Below are 19,129 nucleotides of genomic sequence, written 5' to 3' on the forward strand. Positions count from 1 at the left end.
TGTGTAAAATCTTATGGGACTTAAATGCTAAGGTCATCAGTTGCTAAGCTTACACACTACTTAACCTAAATTATTCTAAGGACAAACACACACACCCATGCCGAGGGAGGACTCGAACCTCCGCCGGGACCAGCCGCACAGTCCAAGACTGCAGCGTCCTAGACCGCTCGGCTAATCCCGCGCGGCATGTAATAATTAGGCAGTGAAGAAATAACAAAAAAGCTAATGCAAACAACAACTTCGAAACAATAGATGATGATTGGTGGGCGACAATGAGGAGTCTAGTAATGGGGGCCAATTTTTATGCGCCACCCTGTAACACTGAAATAATATTGTAGAATCTGTCGTATTCTCTTTCCAAAATGTTACACCAGACACGCCATTATGGAGCGCGGGCTTCATTCGGTTGTAAATCGGTCTGCCTTCCATAACTATGAACTTGCCCTTTTACCTTAGGTCAAAAAAAGACGGAAAATGGCCACTCGCTTGTGCCGTGCCGACTTCATTTGCATGTGTAATAACAAAAAAATCTTGCCTTTTTACAAGTATTTCTTCTGCTATTTATCGAAAAGTGAAATCAGCTGACATGCCCTTTTGTTACCTGTTACATACCACGCAATTTTTATGTAATTTACGTGATTATATAAGACATTTTAATCACCGGTCATGGGCGCTCAATAGAATACGAAAAGAACCAGAAGTTCAGAGTTCAAAAAAGGTTTGAAACTGATCTAGAATGGGCGTGCGCAGCGAACAAATCGAACAACTACTCGATACTGAACTATGAGCAGTCGGCAGTGGAACTGTGACGGGTGGCCACGCGAAGAAGGACGAGTCCGGCCGAGCGAGACCGAGACCGAGATTGACGGGTACGGGGCCGAGGCTGGAACGAGACCGGCCGACGTTCCATTGCGGGAACGAGAGCTACCGTTTCCCGTTCTCGGGAACTATGAGTAGCAATCCGCGACCGAAGTGAACTACGAAAGACCGTTCCTTAGAATTCGTTCCTCGCTCGTTCCGTTCAGCTTGGTGGACCGTTGCTTTGGGACCGCTAGTTCGCGAACGACCCATCTCTAAAAGACACAGTCCCTGAAAGAGGGCAGGAGCCAGGCAGGGCGGCGCCGTGCGGTGACACTGGGGAAAGAAAAACCGCGGGCGCCACGGGGCGTGAGCGATTGGCAGGCGGCCTCTGCCGCGGGCGGCGTGGCGCCGGCCGCCCCACACACAGGGCCGTACCTGCCGCGCGGCGTCGCCAGCGACAGGTAGGCGCGCACTTCCCGGAATTCCGCCACTGCCCCAAACTGTCACCACGGGTGGCCACAACTTCGCCACACACCGACTGTAAAACGCTCTGCCGCTTCCGTCCCCCACTGTGCACAAAAGCAGTTTGCTGCACAAGAGAGAGACCGCCGAGCAACACTCGCGCCTGTTGTGTTCCTGTTCACCATCAAATATTGGCACTATGTCTCCATAGAGTCTCACAAGGTCACGGTGGTCGGTACACTGAACTGCTGCTGAATCGGCGTCTACGTCAGCACTCCACTACGTTAAGCAGAGGAAATTCGTGTGTCAGAATCGATTCCACCCCCTCAAAAATCCAACCATGAATGGTGTGTCAGATGAATGTCTATACGTCTCCGCGTAAGCTGGAATTCCAACATTTTCCCATCGGAGAATTAGCAGGCGCTGTTCCAGAGTCGCTCGTTACTGCTCTCCTTCTACCCCCCACCCCCCTCTTCCAAATAAAATCTGCCAACACCCTCACTTTCAACGAGCCACAAACACCTTATATTTTAAAAATAATAACAATATATTATTATTAATATTGTATCACAAAATTTTATATAATTTGTTTAAACCAATACTTTGTACATCCCTTCGACATAACTCCCTGGAAATAGCAATTCAGATAAATACATCATCCGAAAGGCATTTGTCCAAAACTTTGAGAAGTTCCTGCGTCACGAAATTGCTTTAAAAACTATAGTAGCGACAAAATTTCACAACTTACACAGCCTCATGATTAATATTGTATCAAAAAAATGGTTCAAATGGCTCTGAGCACTATGGGACTTGATTTCGGAGGTGATCATTCCCCTAGAACTTAGAACTACTTAAACCTAACTAACCTAAGGACATCACACACATCCGTGCCCGAGGCAGGATTCGAACCTGCGACCGTAGCGGTCGCGCGGTTCCAGACTGTAGCGCCTAGAACCGCTCGGCCACAGAGGCCGGCTATACTGTACCAAATCGAAGTGTGCATCCACTATTATCGGTATTTCACATACATCTAACATTATGAAGACAGATCTGTAGGCTACAGTTACTTGAGCATGTAAATGGAGCGAATGCTGTATTCCTTCTGTCGTTATTACGTAAGTCCGGGAAAGTCAGTATTTCTGTTATTCTTTTTCAGCGGACTATCTTTCCCCTTCTGTCCTGCACTCTCTCAACTTCTTACCGTTTGTTGGTCTCACCTGTTGAACCTTGAACCGCGTCAGCTTTGTTGTTGGCTATCGGTAAATTCAGGATGTTAATCGGCACCTTTTAGTGGCTGGAATGTTTTTGACTGCCGTTTACGCCGCAAACCAGTCCAAGTGGGATCACCCTCATGAACTCAGCTGAAAAATACAGTTTTTGAGAATTTCTTCCAATTTTCGGGAGAACTAAGTCTCGCGATACTGTATTATCCGACAGTTGTTTGCGGGAGGGGGGGACCGTGTCCAGTAACAGCTCTCCCTCCCTTGATGCGCACAGGGGGTTTCAGCAAAATGTGAGAACACGTGAGGGTATATTGCCCCTTTTTTGAGTATGGCTAACCGACATTTATAACATTAGTACACTTAGAGAAAACTATTTACAATATTCGCTGAACCACACACACTTTGAAATTCTAAAGACATCAAGCATAAAAAATGGAGAGCGAAAGGTTACTGAGAAGTGAGTGACACAGGGTTGTAGACTATCTCCAACAATGCACGTGGAACAAGCATTGAAGAAAACCAAGAGAAATTTGTTAAAGGAATTAACATGTTTCTCTTGGTCCCTTCAGGCAGAAGAAATAAAATTTTGGTGTTCAATTCTGTCAAAGGCGGCAAAACTCAGAAAGCAGCAATAAAATCATTTCTGAAGTAGAGAAATTTTCAACATCGAATATAAATGTAAATGTTACGAAATCTTTTCTGGGATTATTTGTCTTAAGTGTAGCCTGGTACGTAAGTGAAAAGTATATGAAAAATGGTTCACACAAGAAGAGCATGGAAGATTCTGAAATGTGATGGCATGCAGAAAGTTAGACTGGTAGATCGGATAACTAATGAACAAGTAATGATTCTAACAATACAGAAAAGAAATTTTATGACTCAACTTCACTAAAAGAAGGGGTCGTTTGAACACATCCTGAGGCCTCAAGGCTTGATTAGTTTGTAATTGTTGTGTGTGCGTGCGTGTGTGTGTGTGTGTGTGTGTGTGTGTGTGTGGGCGGGCAGCTAGATGGGTGGAATGTGGGAGGAGGGGCATTGGTGGGAGGCGGAAAGTGGGAACAAATTATAGAAGGGGATTTCGGTAAGCAAGATCAAATGGATAGCGGTTGTAGTAGTTATGCGAAAGATAGGTAAATCAGACCAGAATTCGGACTGGAGACCACAAATACAGCTAAATCTGTGTTTACATCTGTACTCAAAGAAAGCAGAGGAAAAAAGTGTAATTTTCCCCCCTTCCTAATCCGTTCTTCGATCTATGTGCGATGAATGCCGTTACGCCTCCGTGTTAAGCCGGAATTTCTAAATGTTACCAACGTGGTCATTACTCGACCCGTAACTGGGAAGAATTAATATGTATCTTAATTAGTCTTGGAACGTATGCTCACGGAACGTTCCGAGAAAGCCTGCAAAACATCTGTCCGGCAGTCTTCCATCGGAAGTTGCTGCGGACTTCTGCGACAGCCTCTCTCTTATTGAACAACCACGTAATGAATTCACACGTCTTCTCATCCATTAATGCAATTTGATAAAAGTACAAAGCAGAAGAAAAATTATGGAAGATAAAACAATTCGTGGTAGTGATTGTGGCTATTCTTGGCAATACGCGAGAGTGAAATGAATGGAAAAACTTAGCAGTAAAGACGATCTACTACCCGTTTCCATATCATTTCTTCTTAGCCAACGTAATTTAGAAATACAGCTTCTTCGTCAGCGCCTTGGTGGTTACCGAAGGACCTTCATTGAGATATCAACACGTGTGTTGACATCGCAGTGGATGCGTATAGACACAGCAGTGAGTAAATAATCACAAGACGCGTGTTGACATGGAAATGAAGGTCCTTCGTTAAACAACTCAAGCTTTGACGATGCAGCTATGCTCCGAACTAAAAATGCACCGAACTAAAAATGCCATCGAAAAGACACTAGATGGGGTTTATTGTTAAGTTTCTCAAAGAGAGAGAAACAGTTGCTTGATAGCTAATTTTACTCTTACTATCCAAAGACTCATCTCACTTGTACTAAGGGCCATAATAAATTTCGTCGCAACACCGCCAAATGCCAGGATAACATGAAATCAGAGGCAACAATGTACTTATACCAACTCATTCAACCAACGTGTCTGAAAACCTTCGAGTAAAATACAGTACAGAGTTTCCATTTTTATGTTACATTGTATTTCGATAGAATGAGTTCTGAATAAGTTCGAGGGTATTCGAGGGTAGTGCTAGACAGCGTAATCGAAAGCGCGCAGCCCGTGAAGTACAGTGTTCCAGGATTGAATAACAGCCCGACAGACGGTTTTAGTTTGTTACTTTCAATCAAGATTACTACGTGGTAAAAAAAAAAAAAATTAGTCGAAGGGTACGGAAGAAGATTTAGATTCAACATATCTTGGTCGATGAAGTTATTAAAAACTGCTGACAACATTAGGACAAGAAAATGATCGGCGTCGTTTCAAAGGGACTTTCTCTGGCCTTAGTTTCAGTTCTTAGAAGTGCCGCGAAATACTGCAAGGTTTGCGATTTTATGATTTTATAGGGAATTAAATCGCTCAAAGCTACTAGGGTCGTACTACAGTAAAATAACGATATTAAACTCATCACATTTAGCTTCCAGGCCTCGAAATGGATCATCGAATAGCCTAAATAAAATCGCAATTTGTGATTGAAACTGGACTCTTCATTCCATAACTTAGAAAATCTACTAAGTAAAGGCTATAAAACCACTCACAATGGTTAAATTAAGACACAATAACATATTTCTTGATCAGCCATACGTCGTTCAGAACACTCTGTTTTCTCTTACCCTACGCCAAATTAGCTACTGTCCCATTTTGACAGTGTCAAAAGTTATTCATCAAAATCATCGCGTTTACGGCGGTCTGTTCCTATCAGCACGTGCCTTTTGTGTGCCGTGCCAAAAGGAACGTGCCGATAACCATATCAGACTGTTTTTACATACCCATTGCCACTGTCAACACAATAGACCTTTTATGAAGATAATAAGCGTATAGCCAGAGAACAGAGGACAAAAATTGACGATTTAAGGTAGAAGTTACAGCGAAATTTTGATGGAAAAATGAAATAGTGCTACAAGATCCAAACGCTGTGGATGCGACTGTAGACGATGGAAAGCTATCAGATGTTCCTCGGAGAGAAAATGTGTTTCACGTGATGCATTTTATTCCTAGATTAGCTGATATTAAGACTATACCGAAAATATTTTACACGGTTGCTTGGATAATAGGCCGAAAGCACCGTTGGCATTTGAATGGCGGAAGGGGAGTAGAAACAAGGGCCACTAAATACTGTATTCTCATTTCCCTCTACATCGCACAATGCAGTTCAATGTCTACGGCCAATCATTGGGCTATTATTGCGTGGTAATATTATGCAAGACGTTCATGCATATTGTGAGAGCATATCACAAGAGACCACATCATGATATCTCATAATATTACCTTCCATTATGAAGACAGTTTCTAAAATGTTTGACAAAAGTCAATTGATTTCCAGCACGTCAATAAGTCATTAAAAATATCGGACACTTCATTTATTGTAGCTATATAGTGAATTTGATTTGGGTTCGCTGTAGACTGTAAAATAATGGCCACAAACAACAACTGTTTAATTTCTTTCCTTTCATAACACATTAATTGTGGTATACATGAAGACACATGAAGCTCGATTAATTTTGTTTTCGACTTCCTTGTTTCCAGTTTTTTTATTATATACCACTACTAAAGAAAGCGTCGTGAAAAATCAAGGGACCGACAGAAACATCTTTTTTTGTTGTCTGTAATAGTTGCAGATTAAAATCTTTTCATTTGTTATGAGAGAAAACGAGGTGTGACGGTTAAATTCCATTAAGCTTGAAAGGCTCTCTCTCGCCTCACTATTATAGCTCCTTCGCATCCTTTTCCGGATTGAAACTAGAAATCAAATTTAACTGACTGAGTCAGACATCTGAAGTTCAATTTAGGTGGGAGGAATCAAAAGTATGGTGTACTAGGTAGAGATTAAGAAAATAACTGTTACGCTCTTGTTAATCTTTTTAGCTAAACTCACACACTAGATAGTTTTCGCTAGCTTTACCACAAGCATCAAATTCAGATAGACGTATTTGATAATAAATGGCTTCCAACTCTTCTTAAATACGGCAGTGTTTAGTCAACAAAATTCTTCTGGGTTTGAGGCCGCGTTGTCAACTATAAAATTCCGACGTTTCGGCGACTATTGCAAGACGCCTTCCACAGGGTTTACTGCTAACTGTACAGTTAGCAGTACACACTGAGGAAGGCGCCTTGCAATAGTCGCCGAAACGTCGGAATTTATTTACACCGCAGGTTGTACTGCTAGCTGTACAGTTAGCAGTACATACTGAGGAAGGCCTCTTGAAATAGTCGCCGAAACGTCGGAATTTTATAGTTGACGATGCGGCCTCAAACCCAGAAGAATTTTATTGACTGTGACAACGGCCGCGGAAGCCTATGTTTACATTAAACGGCATGTTTACTTTCACGGAGTTTTATGTAACCATCGAATAAGTAAATACCCTGCAACGTCTATAAACTAAATAGTTGACTTTAAAAAGCAGTTTTTTCGTTAACCGTATACAATAAATAAACCGGAAAGAACAGAGTCGAAACCTAAATACATCTAACTGTGTATTAATGTTGTGTAAAAATATAGCATGACGTGCTAAACGCGATATAAAAAGTTTTCAAAGAAACAGTCGTTTGTTTCCAAACTGCCTATTGGCTTCTGTCTCCGGTTCTTCGGCCGACGTTCATCTAATGATTTCATTGACGTTTCGGCAGCACGAGTGGCTGGCATTGTCAAAGCTTCATCCTCCATTGCCACTCGTGCTGGCGAAAAGTCAGTAAAATCATTAGATGAACGTCGGCCGAAGAACCTGAGACAGAAGCCAATAGGCAGTTTGTCAACAAGTGGCCACGAAAGCCTTAACAATTTTGTAGTCGTTTGTTTGTTGCTATTATTTTTCATCGGTAACTACAGCTTGCTGTGAAAGACGACAGTGAAACTGAGTAGCCAAGAAAACAGATTAAGAATCTATATCTGCATCTTTACTTCGTGAGTCACTGGCGGAGGGTACTGTGTGTACCACCCTCACTTTCCCCATTCCTTGTTCCGGTCACGAATGGTGCGCAGGCAGGTCCTCTGTTGGCAAGTGTCCGTCCGTGTCTGCCGATACGGACGCTTGCGAACAATCTATCTATCAACAGTCTTGCCAACATCTATCTAGAAATTTACCCTTCATGGTATTGTCACGAGATACACAAAGGAGCAAGCAATATATTGATTTTTTATTGTAGAAACGTGTGCTATTGAATTTTTAACAGCAAATCGCCCCCCGATGCACAACGCCTCTGCCACTGGAGTAGCATCTCTGTGGCGCTTTTGCGCTTATTAAACGAAGTTGTAACGAAACAAACGAGTCTTCATACGTTAACTCCCATTTACCATGCTCCTGTAGTAAATTACAATGTTTTTTTTTCAATCTCTGCCTCGTGTTCCTTTTCCATTTTTTCTAGTTTTTACGTCTAGTCTTTGGCTTTTATTTTGTATTTCGGATATTGTAATGTGAAATGTATATTAGCTAATAAATCCCTTACATACTTTCGTGTGTTGTCATTAAGCTCGGTATATCGGAATACTGTGCTACGATTTGGCTAAACAGCCCACATGTAAAAAAGGTGGATGTCCAGTTGCATAACAGTCTAAGGACGATTTCTGGAGTAATTAAACCCACTCCAACGCAATGGCTCCCAATATTGAGCCACATTCCGCCGCCACACCTGCGACATACTGACGCCCTTGTACGTGAATACAAAAACATCATGGGAAATCGAAGCCTGCCAATCCACCAAGACATTGAGGCTGCAAACACTAATATGCTTCGATCTAGGAACCCGCCAACAAGAACAGCTAGGAACTGTGTACAAGAAGGTTTCAGTATCACAAACGCATGGTCTGAAAATGGTACGCATGGCAATATCATAACATGCCTTGCATCACACAAAAAGCACCTGGTTTTGACCTACCACGCAAAACATGGTCCACTCTAAATAGGATTAGAACTCGTCATGGCAGATCTGCTTACTCCCTGTATAAATGGGGTAAAATACTATCCCCTCAGTGTGACTGCGGATAAAGTCAGACGATCAGCCACATTGTTGAAGAGTGTTCCAGAAGAGCCTATAATGGGAGCCCCGACGTCTTCCTGCTCGCAACACCAGAGTCGATAGATTATATTAATAGACTTGATGTTTGTTTGTAATCCTTAAACTTTGTTATATTAGTAATGTTTGTTTGCAATTATTAACGTTTGTTATATTAGTGATTTGTCTGTTTCTTTCTTATGTGTCTGTGTTGTCATACGATAAATAAAATAAATCGGAAAAAAGGAATGTCCACATTTAAAAATGTTAGGCGCCTCGTTAGACTTAAGAGAAGACTCACTCAGAAGTCGAAATCTGGCCATGGGAAACAGTTAAAACCCTTTATTTTATTAAAAACTTTCAGCTTAAATTTTTCCTCTTGTTGAGAAACTACGGACACTGTCTACTTATGTTGGTAATAATTTGGCAGCAGTTTCACGCAGTGTGGTTTCCTGTGGTCGTCCTCGCTCTGGTGCGTAGTGAGGCGAACACGACTCGGTGGTGGCGGCGCCCACCCCTCTTTGTGACAGAAGGGTCAGCGCCTATTCCCGCAAGCCTGACAAACTGGGTGTCTCTGTTTGCGCCCCGTCCGCGCGGGGGCGGCTGGTCAGTGCTCTTCGGATAATGCACACCCGACTGGACGCGGCCGCGCGTAAACGGGTGACGAGTGGGACACGTGCCGTGTGCCTTGCTGCCGCTTCTTATCCTGAGTGTGACGTCATACGAGAGGGACGAGCAGGAACCCCCGGTATCGCTCAGAGATATGACTGCTCTCGCGTCAAGTCCTGTTCTCTACATAGCGGAGCAAAAGCCCCTGGTTTTATCTGCAAACTGCGCAACATATGCAGTTAAAAATTAACTGTTTTCATTAAAAATATGTTGTAGCCGTGTAATAATCAAGATGCTAATTCGTATGCAAATGAAGGTTTTTGGTGCGCGTCGATGCAGAAGGCGCCTTGCAATAGTCGCCGAAACTGTGACAACTCAGACTGTTCCTTCCCTGGTATTGCCCAGCAAAATTACTTTCGTAGTTTGCGATAAACTTAGTGGTTTCATCTGTTTTAGGGCTTTAATGTCCTTCGATTACAGTAGCAATTAGCAGAAGCAGGCGTAGCTCTGTCGAAAGGAATTCTTACAGAAATAGTCTAGAAAGGACTCTGATCATCATAATATTGGACTGGTTCAGCAAGATTCTGGACTTTTACCCTTTGTATCTTCACCAACAGATAATGCCTTCTGAGTGACACCACATAATTATTTCAGGTTTTTGTTCTTGACGGCTTTAGAACTCTTCAGCTGCTAGCGATATGCTCCCATACTGTCCCGCGGTTCAATTTGGCCCACAGTAACCAATGTTTTGTGTGCTATTTTAGACAGAACAATTAATGTTTATTGAAGAATGTAATATTTGCAAGAAAATTTTATGATGTCATCTGAAGAAAGGTTTGGTCTGGAAACTAGTTACGAAAATATAAATCGTTTCGTTAACCGAAGTTTGGCTGATTGCAGTGTTATTTCCTCTTTGGTGTTCGACTGGTTCTTCCAATTTGCTGCTATTACTGTCTTTTTTTTTATTGATGAAGTGAACTGTAGTGTACTTGTGATATAGCATAGTATTTCTCTTTACCACAACCCGTTAGCGACATTCTTAAATGCACTGGGCACTATTTCCCTCGCATTCACTTGCAAGATCAGGGTAAAATTGAAGGAAATAGGTCTAATGGATTTCATTCATTGTAGAAACTAAGGAAAAGTTGCTTAGTTGCATCAATTTAGAATTATTTTCAAGTAGGATAATTTGCTTAGCTCTCAAAACTACACCACGCTTGGACTCATTGGTTGTTACATGGCCTTTTTTTTTCATATAGTCCAATTCAGTGTGACATGCCTGACGACGAAGCTAATAGCTGAAAAGAACATAACAGTGCTCCGTGGAAATCCGTTCTAAGGAATGTCCTGAGCGGGCAACATGTGATGATTTGGACCTGTGTTGTCCACCAACTGCGGAGGCTCTCGGCCATTCTCTTCCTTCCTTTCTCGATAGCTTGTTGTCAGGGTTACCAAGATGTTTATCAGGTGACAATATTTTCAACTGTACAAAATTTTGTGCATAATGGACAAAAATATGGTGTTGCTTAATTATATCCAGTACCATTGAAAGAACCCTGACGATAGTAATTCGGCTGACTGACGATAGTAATTTATATGACTGTAAATGCAAATTCTGACTTCAGCCACAAATTATTGTAAGCCATGCTCAATGGCAGTTCTGTCTCTCTGTACAAATATTCAGACTGGTTGGTCCTACAGAAACCACATGTATCATTTTATGTCATTAGTAATGTGTATTGTTAACAAACGGTTTCATGTACATCGTGTACAGTAATTACGAAGAAGACATTTTTATTGACGAAAGAATCGTTGATTACTAACATGGCGGGTTATCGTGGGTCGCATCCAGAACGTCATTACGTTCCAGTACTGATAAAATTTGCTACTTTCAATATAACCTTTGTATGTTTTATATGTGACACAAGAAAACTGGCAGAAGGACGCATATAAATATGGTATTCAAAAAAAAGAGCAAAAAATTAGAAGACGGATCTACAGTTCTCATGATGTCGTTCTGCGACATTGAAGGTCTAAAAGGTAAGCCATTAAATTTACTGCAATATCGACCTCATTTGGCCACGCGCAGTGCAAAATGTACACCACTGATTTCATCTTGGACAGGGAAGATGGCAACCGTCATTCATTTTGGAAGGAAGTGACAGAAAGTTGTAAATTTGTTTACCTTTAGTGATACAGGTGATGTAAGGAGGTTCATCTCATTGCAGTACAAATTGAAATATAACACTTGATAACGTAACAGTTTTGCAGTTCCTTATTTGGCCGTCATTGTGTGGGAGGCGGGATGTAAACAAAGTTATGGGACACTCCGTTTATCTAGAAAAACGAAACAGCTGTCATCGTGAAATTCCAACAGAAAGGCATTCAAGCCTCCAGTCTCGCATTCCCTAGTAGATTTTGGGTACGGAACACGGTTGGTATATTGATTAACAACGCGTTAATGATGGCTAATTAACTGTACAACCGTTAACAGCGCAATAGGCGAGTAACGTGAAGTCGCGACGGGCCGTCGCCTCAACCAGGAGGCACGCAACTACGCCGCCGCCGACAGCCTTCCAGAAGAGTGGCGCTGGCGCCGGCCGCTCAGATGGCCACCTGATAAGGGGGCATCGATAGTACATTAATAATCGAGACACGCGCCCCTCCCTCCGGCGGCGCCGCCCCCCTCCCCTCCCCCCGGCTGCCCTCCCAGGCGACGGCGAGGAGTTTTCCCCTTCGCCAGCCGGCGGCGCGTACCTCGTCGTGGTGCTGCAGGTAGGCGTCGCGCTCGTCGTCGGCGGCCTGCGTCGGCGGCAGCTGCAGCGGCGTCACGTGATGCTCCCACGAGTCGTCCATCTCCATGGCGACGGGCGGCCGGCGGGCGGCAGTGCTCGCGAGTGCAGGTGGACTGGAACTGAGGGCCGGCGTGCGCAGCGAGCGGCTCTGCCCGCCCGCCGCCCGCGGGGTGGGGCGGGGGCGCCGGCAACGCGGGAGGGGCGGCGCGGGGCGGCGCGACGTTCCGGCCAGCCGCCGCCGCCACCGCCGAGCCACGCGTGGGAACCGCCCGCAGGTGCGAGCCGCCGGGGCTCGAACCCGGCAGCCGGCCTTTCCTACGACCCGCCTCTTCCTCACACACTCGTCGGCACTAACGTCATCCCAGTCAAAAGTCTCGTGTTACTGACATTTGACGTGACCGCTCTGTCACTGTGAAATCAATACGTTAAAAATTACTGGTAGATTTGATCATCACGCGAGTGTTACGGAAATGCTTCAGGAACTCGGGTGGGAGTCTCTGGAGGCAATGAGGCGTTCTTTTCGTGAGTCGCTACTGAGGAAATTTAGAGAACCAGCATTTGAGGCTGACTGCAGTACTATTTTACTGCCGCCAAGTTACATTTCGCGGAAAGACCACAAAGATAAGATAAGAGAGATTAGGGTTCGTACAGAGGCATATAGGCAGTCATTTTCCCCTCGTTCTGTTTGGGAGTGGAACAGGGTGAGAAGATGCTAGTTGTGGTACGAGGTACCCTCCGCCACGCACAGTATGGTGGATTGCGGAGTATGTATGTAAATGTAGATGTACTACGTGTTTCGGAAATATCATGTGGCATCCTCAGGCAGTATGAATTTAAGAATAACATAACTGCTCATTAACTTCAATAAGTCTAATAACTGCAATACGCACTTAAGTGACTAAAGTCATAGGATACCTCCTGACATCGCGTCCGATGTCCTTTTGCCCGGTTTGGTGCAGCAACTGGACGTGGCGTGGACTCAACAAGTCTTTGGAAGACCCCTGCAGAAATATTGAGCCATCTTGCCTCTGTAGCCGTCCATACTCGCGAAAGTGTTGACAATGCAGGATTTTGTGCACGAACTGACCTCTCGATAACGTCCCATAAATTTTCGATGACATTCATGTCGGGCTATCTGGGTGGCTCGGGTTCAAAATGGTTCAAATGGCTCTGAGCACTATGGGACTTAACTTCTGAGGTCATCAGTCCCCTACAACGTAGAACTACTTAAACCTAACTAACCTAAGGACATCACACACATCTATGCTCGAGGCAGGATTCGAACCTGCGACCGTAGCGGTCACGCGGTTCCAGACTGTAGTGCCTAGAACCGCACGGCCACTCCGGCCGGCGGCTTGAATTGGCCAGAATGTTCTTCAAACCAGTCACGAACGGTAGTGTCCCACTAAGATGGGGCTTCGTTGTGTCGGAAAATGAAGTCCACAAATGGCTGAAATTGATCTCCATGTAGCCGAATATAACCATTTCCAGTCAGTGATCGATGCAGTTGTACCAGAGGACACAGTACATTTCATGTAAACACAGTCCACACCATTATGGAACCACATTCGAACCCTACCATCGTCTCTTACCAACTGAAATCGGGACTCCTCTGACCAGGGCCCTGTTTTCCAGTCGTCTGCGGTCCAACTGATATGGTCAGTGGCCAGGAGAGGTGCTGCAACCGTTCTGTTAGCAAAGACAGTCGCGTCGGTACTCTGCTGCCATAGCCCATTAATGCCAAATCCTAACGGATAAGTTCGTCGTACGTCCCACATCGATTACTGCGGTTACAAGTGTTGTTCGACTGTTAGCACTGACAACTCTAAGCAAACGCCTCTGCTCACGGTCGTTAAGTGAAGGCCGTTGGCCACTGCGTTGTCCGTGGTGAGAGGCAACGCCGGAAATCTGATATTCTCGGCACAGTCTTGATGGTGGGGATCTCGGAATATTGACTTCCACAACGATTTTCGAAATAGAATGTCCCAAACGTCTAGCTCCGACTACCATTCCGAGTTCAAAGTGTGTTATTCCGTCGAGAGGTCATAATCGCGTTGGAAACCTTTTCATATGAGTCACTTGAGTACAATGACAGCTCCACCACCGAACTGCCCTCTTGTACCTTGTGTACACGATACTACAGCCATCTGTGCATGCGCATGACTTTTGTTCAAATGTGTGTGAAACCTTATGGGACTTAACTGCTAAGGTTATCAGTCCCTAAGCTTACACACTACTTAACCTAAATTATCCTAAGGACAAACACACACACCCATGCCCGAGGGAGGACTCGAGCCTCCACCGGGACGCGCATGACTTTTATCGCCTGAATGCAATTGGTATTTAATTCCCTGTAGATACGATATAATACCATGCCTAAGGTTGAGTACTCAAAGGAATAGTACATCACTGGTAAACATGTAATGCTTAGGTATGCTTTGTTCTCATTTCAAAGAATATTATCCAGTTCGGTTTCCTGGCTGCGCCGGAGATTTTATCTGTCCAGAGCCTGAGTGAGGCGTTGTCTTCATCATCGTTTCGTCATCATTTTATTATCGTCGATGCACAATTCGCTGAAGTGGCATCAAAATAAAAAGATTTGCACTAGGCAGCCGAACAACCCGATCTGGGGCCTCCCGGCCATAAATGCCAAACGATCATTTTGTTTCATTATCCAGAAGATCGTTAGTTACCTGAACTTCTATGTTTGTTTACCTGTGTGCGAATGAATGCCCAACCCATACTCCCTGTTGTTTCCTGTTGTGTTGTGATGTACGCAGTGTGTTACAGGGAGCGGTGCGATACAGTATATGGTGACTTACGAGAGACAGCTGATAGTTGACAGTGTGCACATCGTTCTTACTGCTGCAACAGTGAAGATATCTGTTGACAAACGTGATGCAATTGTAGCACACAGACAAGCAGGTTTATCTATGCCCCAAATTGCAAAGGTTTGTCTGTATGGGGAGTGCCATACACCTTTCAGCGCCAGAAGATAGCAGGTAGCAATAAGGACCTACCTCAACCAGGACGACCTCGTAAATCAATTAAAAGTGATGACAAATTCATCAGGATTACAAGTAAGAGAAATAGGTTCGAAACAGCAGCATAAATTCGTGCAGAATTGGTAGAAATGAACAAGAAAGACACACCCGTTGCAACAGTAAAAAGGAGATTGATTGATGCCTGCTTCAAAGGACGTGTGGGAGCGAGGAAACCTCTGAAATCCACAAATAAAAAGAAGAGGCTGGAATGAGCTAGGAAACATAGTAAGTGGAAACATAAAGAGCGGAAGAATGTGTTAATCATAGATAAATCGAAATTAGAAATTTTTTGTACCAGGAGGACATTTGATAGGCGATCTGAAGGAGAAAGTGTGGCCCTGCAGTGCATTCCACATACAGCTAAATGCAGAGGTGGTTCTATTAAGGTTTGGGCTTATCCCGCAGGAAACAGAGTTGGAGACATTGTGAAAACAGAAGGATGTATGGACCAGTAGCAATTCCACCGCACTCTTCAGTATCATACGATACCATATGGATTGCATTTAATAGGGAAAGGGTTCACATCACAACAGGATAATGATCGAAAACATGTCGGCATTCTGTAAGAAGGACATTGCATCAAAGAAAAAACAGTGTGTACTGAAAGATATGGTGTGGCCGTCCCAGGTTGTATAACCTTTTTGAAACGGTCTGGGATAAAGTGGACAGGCGTATCCGGAAATTTCAAATAACAAGCAAGGACTTCTCTGGAATGTCGTTAAGGATACGTGGGATCATACAAACTCGCAATACCCACAAAAACTTCGTCACCGCGTCCCTCGAGTTTGGGAGGCATTCATTAAATCCATGGGAGGACACTTTGACGAAAGTAAAATATAACTTTTATGTTTGCATTACACATGTTCAACGGTATATAATTATATTTTGGGAGGAAATAGACATTTGTTTGTGTTGATATTTGAAATAATCAGATAAGTCATGATTTACTGAAATTAATGATTGGTACTGTATATGTACATCTGCTTGGGAGCACACGTTCATTGTTCAAAATACAAATAAAGACACAAACTGGTCACATAATATTGCGTTCTTTTCCATCCGATTGGTTTCGGAAGCTTTGCTCCATCATCAGGGGTCAGGTTCGGTGTATCGCTAAGTTACACTGCTCCTGGGAAGTCGACGAATTCGAAATGTCAGCAGTACTGTACATCTTTACTGTGCACTTTCTTCGAGAGCCCTGCATTTTGGCTCAAAGCTGGAGAAAAGCATACACCGGAAACGGAAAGGCGGCAGATGGCAGATATTTCGACATCATTGGTTTCCCGGGAGTACGGCACCTGAGCCAAACGCCGGAACAGCCATTTGACGATGAAGCAAAGCCTCTGAAAAGTATCGAAAATAACAAACAAATTTATTGACTGGTTAATGTGTGTTTTTATTTATTTTTTAAACAGGCAGTCATGGGAAGAGCCTATCAAACATGCGTATGTGTAAAAACAGTTCGTGGCCGTGTGGTTCTAGGCACTACAGTCAGGAACCGCGCGACCGCTACGGTCGCAGGTTCGAATCCTGCCTCGGGCATGGATGTGTGTGATGTCCTTAGGTTGGTTAGGTTTAAGTAGTTCTAAGTTCTAGGGGACTGATGACCTAAGATGTTAAGTCCCATAGTGCTCAGAGCCATTTGAACCAATTTTTTGTAAAAACAGTTCGTTGCTGCATTTTCGGATGATTAAGTTTAACAACATATTTACCTACTACAGTCAGTTACGACTGATACCCATCGGAGGTTTAAATAACTGCAGTGTAAGATTTTCCTACAGTGTTGGCAGACGTAAATCACGTGGTTTAAGTTTTCCATTTTGCAGTTATTTTGCCTTTCGACTGTTGGCTCTTGTGTCCCTTCATAAACAAATTGGTGTCATACCGGTTACTTGGATGACAGAATACCAAGATTTCGGTAACCCACCAGCGGAATAGCAATACTAGCAAACCATAATTTTAAGACGATATTTGTTAGAATTACTGAAATTCTTGTGGCTGCTACGTCGTAGTGCCTCTTAAAAACCCCAGCTGCTCACCACGAAGATATCTTCAAGGAGGAGAGTTACGGTTTCAGCAAGTAGCGATCCACGATGTGTGTTGGTGGTACTTCGAAGCCATAACCTCCTTAACTTTCTAGCTGTGAAAATCAAAACCTTTAACGGGGACGGAACATAGGAATTTCCTGAGTGTCTGTGGAATCTTTAGATTCTAGCCCATCCATCTTCATTTAGTTTAAGAACTGTTGCTGTCTACCAAAATATCGATCGATGTTTAAGTATATGTAGCAGCCGATAATTGTAGCTCAAGCTCTTTCCTTAAGATGTTCTCGTAGCGAATTATTGTACAGAAATTTGCTTCGTGATGGTATGTTGTCGAGTGCGATTTCAATTATATATTTTTATAGACAACAGTTATCCAAAAATTTCAAACTACCAACATACAATAAACACAATAGTGTTCCTGTCAGGCTTCCATTGGGTACCCACCGCCGATCTGGAGCAGTAATTAAGCTGTTTCTCATGTGTTCAGGGTTCGGGCTTCAAACTCCGGTTCGGTATTTCTGACAGAATTCAAATGGTGACTGTACAGTGGCAATGTAGTCCACTAAAACCGCAACCCTTACATTCGTGTAGCCCAGCTCGTTCTCCGTCCATGTCGACGGAACGCCCAATTCCGACCGCCCTTTCTTCTTGCAACACATCCTAATCTATGTCTTTCGTTGATTTCCCACACAGAAAATGGAGGTTTATGCCTTTCTTCAATCTGTCAGTCCAGTTGCGGACCAGATTAGGGATACCTAAAAATTTTTTTTCCAAACTGTGTGAAACTTTTTGTCGATCAAGGAATATGGAAGCCATTTGACTACCTCTAACCGTAACTTTCAGATGTGACAACTTGAGTTCCATGGAGGTATGGTCGGTTTTGTCGGAATCCTTGCTGTTTTTCAGGGAGAAAGATGTTTTATTCATAAGGGCTTGTTCTGCAGGTAACCAGAAGATAAAACCAGTGAGAGGGGCTATATTTTTCTGCTACTCTTACTGCACAGGGCTAAGTAGCTTCAACATCTCCTTATTATTTCGCCCAAGGGATGTTGAGTAAACTACAAGTCAGAATGGAGTTAATCCAACTTCAGATCCTGGATGGGAAATAACAACTCCAACTTACTCTGGGGCCTGGTGGACTTTTAGCAGTTCATGTAGTTGTTCAGAGTGCCTTGTACTGGATCCTACATCATTCATCTGCACCGACAATTAAGTGGTTCAATTACCTTTTTTACGGGCAGCAGGAACTTCACGCAGGTTGAGATTGCGCCTGGAAGGTAGTTAATAAGCACGGATTTGTATCGTGCAATCATTTCAAACCTATTAGGTTCAATTATCAATTACAATCAACCGATTTTTATACTGAGGATATCACGCCCAGTTCAATAAATCAATAATTTGTGTCATTTTAGACGCTGCAGGCATCTAGAAGTTTGTAAGAGAACGAGAAATAATAAATCATGAATCCTTTAGTTAGGCGTATTGGAATTGTTCGACTGGGAAAGCAGTGGCTACAAAATGAGGTCGTTCGGACTGGGATGGCGCCCTGCTGTCAAAAATGCACCTTGTAACCATGACCTCGTAAACTGATTCAAAATGCACCCTACGTAAAAAGCTTCGGCACCTTTAAAATTCTTCTACTGTGGACGTTCAGTTCATTGATCTCTGAATTTCACGTCTTCACCATGTAACTACTCACTTCCTAAGGTCCAGTATTTCAGATAGAGGATGTGCGTTTCCAACGTATCTGGTTATTTCTCAAGTAGCTAAAGTCACCTTGGAGAGTAGGTAACGGAAGTGATATAAAACTAGTTTCAAATGCGCTTCAAGACAACGAGTAATCACAAAGGAGACAGTTTAATATTTGTTTGTCGGTGTCTTTCTGGCCATAAGCTACAGATGATTCTTCTCCATCATATACTAGGAACAACTCGCGGTAGATTTTGTGACTATACCGTTGAATCTGGAA

The sequence above is a fragment of the Schistocerca cancellata genome, chromosome 1, assembly GCF_023864275.1.
Source record: "Schistocerca cancellata isolate TAMUIC-IGC-003103 chromosome 1, iqSchCanc2.1, whole genome shotgun sequence".
Lineage (NCBI taxonomy): Eukaryota > Metazoa > Arthropoda > Insecta > Orthoptera > Acrididae > Schistocerca > Schistocerca cancellata.